Raw genomic sequence first — 9071 nt, 5'->3', positions numbered from 1 at the left:
CCTCCCAACTGCTAGCAGGCCACTACACATGCAAACAGCCCACCCCAAGGGATCAATCAGGGGAGAAGGGATACAAGAACCCAGAAGGATGCCAATGTATAAGACCCCATGTCAAAGGTCAAACAGCATCTCTCAAGTTGCCTGCTTGGCCCTCTTCTAAGTGTACTTTACTTCTTTTCATTCCTGCTCTAAAGATTTTTAATGAACTTTCACTCCTGCTCTAAAACTTGCCTCAGACTCTCCTCCACCCTATGTCCTTCAGCTGAATTCCTTCTTCTGAGGAGGCAAGAACCGAGGTTGCTGCAGACTCAGGCAAATTCACCGCCACTGGTATACTTTGGTGCTGTGTGACTCGGATATGATCTGTTGCTGACACATTTGGTGCCACGTGACTTGGATACATTCCCCAGTGGTAAGACACCTCTATGCCTTGCCTTCTTCATCTGGGGGCATTTAACCCCCATACACTGTTTTCTTCTCCCCTTTCCCTCTCCTGCTTACAAATTAACACCCAGAATTGTACCTCTCAGCCACAGTGGTCTGCTCCCCGTGCTGATTTCTCAGTTCACCCTGGCTTATAGGGGTGGGAAGGAACTTGGGGTCCACGCCAAGTAGAACTGAGGCACTAATGGCCCTTCTGGACAGGAAACTCTCAAGAATGAGAGGGCTAAAGCCTAAAACCGGGCAATGTCTGGGGTTTCTTCTGCCTTTTCAACTAAAGTCAGCTCTTTCCAAGAACCCATACTGCCTATTCTCCTATTTTCTCTGTGTGTTTTCAGAAATGACCTTACACACCCACCAGACCATCCACCACAGGGGCAAGTTTGCCTCTTTTGCTTTCACTTTGCATGCCACATGGCTTCTTAAACACACACTCCCTGTTATTTGTGTTCCGCAGCTCTTACTGTGTTTATGTGGCAGCAAAGACGCAGGCTCCCTTATAGATATCCCCTGAGATTTATACTTGTTTTTACCCTACTAGCTTGCATGACCTCCAAACCTTCCCCTGTCTGCTAGCAACATTGCTGGGACATACAGTAATTGGAACCCCTGCTCTGACAGCTCCTTATGACTTACTGAAACAGCCAAGTTTAAGGGGGTCTCCGGAATTCCAACTGGCCTGTGCACTGGGAGGAGTGCGCACTGGGGTGGAGCCACAGAATTTCACACAATTTGCAGTGGGGAGGAGCCTGGCCCCACCTCTACCTGGGTGAAACCCAGGGTTCAATCTGTGAGGTGGGAAGCACACTAGCAGGGACTCTGGCTTTGCGGAGAGTCCCTGTTTCCCCTTTTTCTTTTTTGTCCAAAAAACTCCATTAGTCTCAACCTTCAAATTGTCTGCAAGCCTAATTTTTCATGGCCGTGTGACAAGGACCCAGCTCTTAGCTGAACTAAGGAGAGAGTCCTACAACATCTTTGGCACCCAACATGGGGCTTGAGAAGTGGTGAAGCAGATGCAAACCAAAAAAAAGACTTTTTCCCTCTTGTTTCTAAGCCTTTTCATCCTCGGACTTCTGAGGGTAGGGGAAACTGTGACCCCACCCCCATCACTTCTGGGGGTTGAGAAGGTCAGCTTCGGTCTCCATGGTCTTTTCCTTCCTCTTTTGGGATGGACAGGCCAGCAGCTGCTTTCTCCTCCCCTCACCTTCCCCTCCCTGCCAGGGCTGAAACGCATGGCCCAAGGGCCCTGAACGACCAGCTAGCTGGCATTCCCTGCCACTCACTGCCAGAGACTTTCCCCTTCCTTGGCCAAGGGGTTCAACTCCATTGGGCAGTAATTAAGCTTCTCTCCCCAGTGGAGGAACACTTGGGAGAAGGTGTTTTACTCAGCTGGAATGAGGATCACTGTTTATATTCTCTGCAAAGTTTTAATTGTGAAAAAGGCTTTGTGAGGCTGGTCTTAAGCTGTAGACAATCTGGTGTGCTTTGCATGTCTGTGTGGGTCATAGCAAACTTCGCTGCAGGCCTTCATCTTGTTTTACATCCTGCGGTCATGGCCTGTAACCCGTGGCAAGGCTTTCTTTAGCAATCCTGCTTTAGGAAATAAAGTCCTTTCTGGTTTGATATCTGCATATTTTCCTAGCCCTGTCTCTTAAAGGGCTCCACCTGGGGACTGGGTTTTCTTCTGCCTGTTTGTGTAGCAATATGTGTGCTGTGTGTGATGTCTGTAAAAAGCTCTAATTCATCGGCCTAAAAGAAGACAAGCAATTGGATCATGTAGGTTTTAAAGGGAATATAAAAGCTGTGGTACCCTTCAGTTCACATGACTTTAATCTTTGAGAAATAAAAGCAGCCTTTAAGATTGTTGGTAAAAAGCAGATGTCATCAAAATGTAAATAGGTGGACTAAATTATGCAGGTCATATGCAAGGTTTGCTAAGTGTTATAAACTACTTTCTGAGTTTTAAGAACTATATGACTTGCTGGCTTCATAACTGGTGAGGCCTGGGGACATGTAGAACTAAACACGCCCTTAATTATGCTGGAAGGAGTCAAACCTTGGCTGCACATAGCACACAATTAAACAAGTTACCAGGTTTTACATTAAGGTTAAAAATTGCCAGGAATTACCATTATAACATGTAATTGAAACTACTGAAAACAGATTTACATGTGAGATGTTTAAGAACAGTAAAATGTGTTTTTCTATAAAAGGTTATAAGAAGGCATGGAAATATAAATTCTTGCCTAGGGTTAAAAGATTGTTTTACATTAGATATGATAAAGCTGAAGGTTCAAACAAAAGTAGTGTAAGGATTGTGGAAATTAATCTTGCAGAAGTGGTCCTCTGTGTGAACATATTGAGTAAATTCAAAAAAGGTATTATATGGTTTTTCCGTAAATTGAGCATTAAAATAAAAGCTCAAAAAGATACTCTTTAGGCATGAATCTGCTCTTTAGCAAAATTTGTAAAGATCTATATTTCTGTTTTGGTACCAGTACCATGCTGCTTTGGTTACTGTAGCCTTGTAGTATAGTTTGAAGTCAGGTAGTGTGATGCCTCCAGCTTTGTTCTTTTGGCTTAGGATTGACTTGGCGATGCGGGCTCTCTTTTGGTTCCATATGAACTTTAAAGTAGTTTTTTCCAATTCTGTTGTAAAAGGTTTTTGTCTCTTTACAATTTCTGAGTCATCATTTTGGCAAAATAAATAACATTATAATCTAAATTCTATTTCATAACATTAAGTATTTTAAAAATCAAACATCTTTAACAGCCTTCCCAAAATGAAACTTCAGTTTCAAAATTGTCTTTCCTGATTGTCTAGCTTTTTGGGTGGATTAGAGGGCCCCTGAAACATCCAGAAAAGAAGTAAACAGGATTTTTTGACATATTTAGTTACATGAGATTGCCAAAATGATGTTCAATTTTATTTAGGTCATATTTTGGTGAATAATACTAATATATGTTCCAAAATTGTATGGGATTTCTAAAATTTTAATGTCTAAGTATATGCTATCAATCATAATTAAGGTTGTTATGTTAAGTTATTGTAAACCACAGAGATAACCAAACTTCTTTGTCAATTGGGTTTCTAACTGTAACTACCCTGGACATTTTGTAATTCACAGACAATTGTTGTCTTGTTGTAATCCTTTTCCAAAGGTGGTTTATAATAGGCTGTAGAACTGTAACAGATGCTCTCAAATACAGGTTTGGTTTTTGATAATTTTTGGAGATTGTAACATTGGAATAAAGGGAAATGTACAAGACTCATGAAGAGCTAAAATGTTCACAAATATCAAGCAAAACAAGAGTTAACTAAATGGACTGAACTCAGAAACTGAAGCAAATCTTTTTTACTTTTGCTTGGAATATTGCTGATCCGTGTTTTTTTCAGAGTCAAGGAAACTTATTTTGAACTATTTACAGCCTTTAATAATTGAGTAAGGTATACTTCTGTGAACAAAATGTGGAGCATGTTTGTTTCTCTCTGCCTGTTTCCTCTAGAATTCAGAAACTATCTGTAAGTGTTCTTAACTTGTGGCAATATAGTTGTTTGCATCAGTGCAGTAAGAATCTATTTTTCTTTTGCAACAAAACCCAATTAGAGAAACTGGTTGTTCTATCAAGGCTTTGACTGGAAGAGTATTCTTCCCTTTAAAGAGTCAAGCTCAACTTGCATAGTCAATAAAAGCGCAGTGGGGAGAGTGGTCTCATACCCTTGTCCCTGCACAGGGTTCCTGACCGGTGGTCAGCAAAGAATGTCACTTTCCAGCTAGAGAAGATAAGTCCTTCTCTCTTTAGAAGGGGTGGAGAGGTGGCACTCTTCATACACTCCAGACACACTGCAGAGCCATGCATTAGCTCTCAGAGACAAACTTCCCACACAATCATCTCTTGGGTCAAAACAAGGACAATTACAAGCTGACATAAATCAGATAACCAGATCATCAGGGATAGAGCCCTTTGGAATCTCCAAGTTACACTCTCCCACAGTTCCTTGTTGTTTACTTAATAAATATTTTGTTTTCTTTATTGAATTTGACGTTCTTCCACTTTGGTTACAAAACATTAGATCTCTACAAACTAATGAGTAAAATACAAAGGAAGAGGAAACAAACCCTGATTAATTCAAACTTCATTAGTACAGATGCTAAAATGATTCATCTTGATGTTTATCTTTGCATTACCTACAAATAAAGTTTTCAACCAATTAGAAATATGTGGTGCACACCTGTAATCCCAGCACTTTGTGAGACTGAGACTGGTGGATCACTTGAGCCCAGTAATTCGAGACCAGCCTAGCCAACATGGCGAAACGCCATCTCTACAAAAAAAAAAAAAAAAAAACACAAAAATTAGCGCAGCTGTGGTGGTAAGGCCTGTAATCCCAGCTATTCATGGAGCTGAAGTGGGAGGATCGCTTGAACCTAGGAACCGGCAGTTGAAGTGAGGCAAGATCGCACCACTGCACTCCAGCCTGGGTGACAGAAAAGACCCTGTCTTAAAAAAAAAAAATTAATCTCTTAGCTAGCGCCATGGCTGTAATCCTAGCACTTTGGGAGGCCAAGGTGGGAGGATTGCTTGAGCCCAGGAGGTTGAGACCAGCCTGGACAATATGGCAAGACCCTGTCTCTACAAAAAATAAAAAAACAATTAGTCTGGCATGGTGGCATGTGCCTGGTCACAGCTACTCAGGAGACTGAGCTGGGAGGAGGATCGCTTGAGCCTAGGAGGTCAAGGCTGCAGTGAGCCACCACTGGGCCACTGTGCTCCAGCCTGGGCAACACAGTGAGACCCTGTCTCAAAAAAATTTAAAAAAAGAAGATGCAGAAGAAAAAAAGAAATATGAATAATCCATAGATTGATACAATGTTAGATATGTACATTCTAATCCAACTTGCTATTTTTTTGGCTAAGAAAAATTGCAACACAAATAGATGTTAGTACTTGTTCAAGTTCTCATAGCTAATTGGTAGCAGAAATGAGAATCAATGAAAATCCAAGCAGTTATACAGAATATATAAATAACTTGATCATGATTTCTTTTTAATATCACTTATAATAACAAAGTGTGTTAGATACTAAGCTCATAGTCTCATCCCTTTAAGAAGCAAAGTTTCAAACAGGTTCAGCCAGTAAACTCTGACTCTCCTGGTTACATCTCCTCTGATCTGATGACTCACCATTTGTTTTTTTTTGAGACTGGTCTCTAACTCCTGACCTCGTGATCCACCCGCCTCAGCCTCCCGAAGTGCTGGGATTACAGGCATGAGCCACCATGCCCGGCCGACTCACCTTTTTTATCTGACTCAAGGGTTTGGTCTCAGTCCTGCCCAATTCCACATTCATAGGAACAACACACTGCTTCAGTATACGCCTCGACTTTCCCTGGCATATGATCTTAGCCCTCATCCTGTTTCTGGCTTCCCAACAACTATATTCATGTTGAATTTTTCAAGGGTCCTCATCTATGCAGGGTAGATTATAATAAAACCTGTAAGTCATGTTACATGGAGTTTTGTTTACTTTTTAAAATAATAGGGCCTGTGCCTGTGAATTTTAGTCAGTGAGCCAAAAAATAATAATCATATCATTAAAATTCCTTTGTGTTGATTAAAAAATGTTCCAAAAATAGGCTCCTAATTATGCCTTAAAAGAAGCGACACTCTACTGGCAACCTCACATTGAAGAATAGCAAAAGAATTCATTCTTCTGCTATTGATATTTTTTATCAAAATACTTGATTTTTTTAAAGCAATGCTTAATTTCTAAAGTACTTATCAGAAACATTTGTTTCTTTTTAAAAAAAATTTTGTTTCTTTTTTTAAAAAATATTTTGTATTGTTTAGTTTTTGCAGAGATGGAGCCTCACCACGTTTTGTTTTGTTTTGTTTTGTTTTGTTTTGTTTTTTTGAGACAGAGTCTCGCTCTGTCGCCAGGCTGGAATGCTGTGGCACAATCCCAGCTCACTGCAACCTCTGCCTCCCAGGTTCAAGCGATTCTCCTGCCTCAGCCTTCCGAGTGGCTGAGATTGCAGGCATGTGACACCATGCCCGGCTAATTTTTGTATTTTTAGTAGAGATGGGGTTTCACTATGTTGGCCAGGATGGTCTCCATCTCTTGACCTTGTGATCCACCTGCCTTGGCTTCCCAAAGTGCTAGAATTACAGGGATGAGCCACCGCGTCTGGCCAATAGAACATATTTTTAAGTTTTGCACAGGCTACTATCACCTGAGCATTTTATTTATAATCACACATTTCACTGGCGTTCCTTAACAAGCATGAATGGGGAAATCTCTTACAGTTTATCATTTTTATAATGTCACTCAATACACAGGTAGCCTACATAGATAGATATATGCCATTTAAAATATTAAAAATATTAACATTATTGCCTTATCAGTAATGACATAAAGAGTTACAGATCTAATCCACTTGTTTTATTTATTTATGTTTAATATTTATTATTTTTTCTTGACTGACTGATTGTCATTAGGGAAGGGACTTTGAGGAGGTAACATCCAAGCCAAGATCTAAAAGATGAGAAAAAACAGCCACAATAAAAACTGAGGGATGAGTGTTTTAGTGGGAACAACACATACAAAGTTCGTAAGTATGGAAAGAGTTTGGCCTGTGCGAACACCAAAAGAAGTCCAGTGTGGTGAATAATGAGAAAAGACAGGATTAGAACAAAATGAGACTGGAGAGAAAATAGGAACCAGACTGTATAGGGCCTTATAGAGGAGTCTGAATTTTATTCTGAATGTAATAGAAAATCATTGAAGGGTTTTAAGTAAAGAAGGCACACAGTCTGAAGCGTATTTTTTGTTTTGTTTTCTCTTGTTGTTTTGTTTAATTGAAATTTTCATCGAGATCAATGTAGATTCACCTGCAGTTATAAGAAGTAATACAGAGAGATCTTTCTTACACTTTATCCAGTTTCCTTCAATGGTAATATTTTCCAAAACTATAGTACAATACCACAAGCAAGACATTGACATTAATACAAACCACCTATCTTATTCAGATTTCCCCAGTTTTACTTGCAGTTATGTACGTGTGTAAGTTCTATAAGATTTTTGTCACTTGCAAGTTTATGTGTCCATCGCCACAGTTCAGGTACTGAACAGTTGCAACACCACAAGGATCCCTCATGTTGTACCATTTTAAACCACACCTTTCTTCCTCCACCATCTTCCCATTTCCAGCCTCTGGAAACCACTAACAGTCCTCCATTTCTAAAATGTTGTTATTTCCAGGTTAGTACATTACGTAATCTTTTATGAATGGCTTTTTTCTTTTTAACTAGGAGCCCTTTCAGTGCAAATAGGATTGGGTTTTTTAACTCGGCATAATTCCCTGGAGAGTCATCCAAGTTGTATATATCAAGAGCTCACTCCTTTTCATTACTGATTAATATTCCATTGTATGGGTTTGCCACAGTTTGTTTAAACATTCACCCATTGAAGGACTTGTTATTTCATTCTAGTTTCTGGCTATTGCAAATAAAGTTGCTATGAACATTCATGTACAGGTTTTTGTGTTAATACATGTTTTCATTTCTCTAGGATGAATGTCCAAGAGTGCAATTGCTAGGTTTTATTGGTAGTTGGAAATTTTATTTTATAAAAAGCTTCTAAACTTTTCCTGAATAGCTGTGCCATTTTACCTTTCTACCAACAATGTATGAGTGATCCAATTTCTTTGCATCTTTACCAGAACTCAGTATTATCACTATTTTTTATTTCAGCCATTCTGATAGGTTGTGGTTTTAATTTGCATTTTTCTCATGGCTAATAATGCTAAACATTTTTTAATGTGTTTATTTGCCATTTATATATCCTCTGTGGGGAAATGTCTATTCATGTCTTCTTCTCATTTTCTAATTGGTTATCTTTTTACTGTTGCCTTTTTATATATTCTAGTTCCTAGTCTTTTGTTGCATATATGATTTGCAAATATTTTTCCCAGTCTGTAGCTTATCCATCTTCTTCAGAAGGTCTTTTGCAAAGTGAAAGTTTTTCATTTTTATGCAGTCTAATGTATCAATTTATTCTTTTATGGATTCTACTTTTGATGTTTAATTTAAGAACTCTTTCCCTAGTCCAAATCCTGAAGATTTTCTCTGATTTTTTTTCTAAAAGCTTTATATATTAAATTTTACATTAAAGTCTATGATTCATTTTTAGTTAATATTTTTATAAAGAGTGAGAGTGAGTCTTAAGGTTCTTTTTCTTTTCTTATTTTTTTTTCGCCTATTGGTATCCAACCAATTGCTCCAGCATCATTGTTCAAAAAGGTGATCCTTCCTCCATTGAATTGCTTTTGCACCCTTGTCAAAATTCAGTTGGGAATATTCATGTGGGCCAATTTTTGGATTCTCTATTCTCTTCCATTGTTCTATGTGTCTGTCTGTCCACCAGCACTATACAGTTTTGCTGTTTTGATTACTATAGCTATACAGTAAGCCATAGTATTAAGTAGAGGGATTTCTCCCATTTTATTCGTCTTTGTCATGATTATTTTAATTTTTCTAGGACTTGTGCTTCTTCCATGTAACTTTCAATATAAGCTTGTCTATTGCTAAAAAAATTCACTGGGGTTTTTATAGGAATTGTATTAAATC

This window comes from Pan paniscus, chromosome 1, assembly GCF_029289425.2.
Source record: "Pan paniscus chromosome 1, NHGRI_mPanPan1-v2.0_pri, whole genome shotgun sequence".
Taxonomy (NCBI): domain Eukaryota; kingdom Metazoa; phylum Chordata; class Mammalia; order Primates; family Hominidae; genus Pan; species Pan paniscus.
This window is presented reverse-complemented; position numbering follows the sequence as displayed.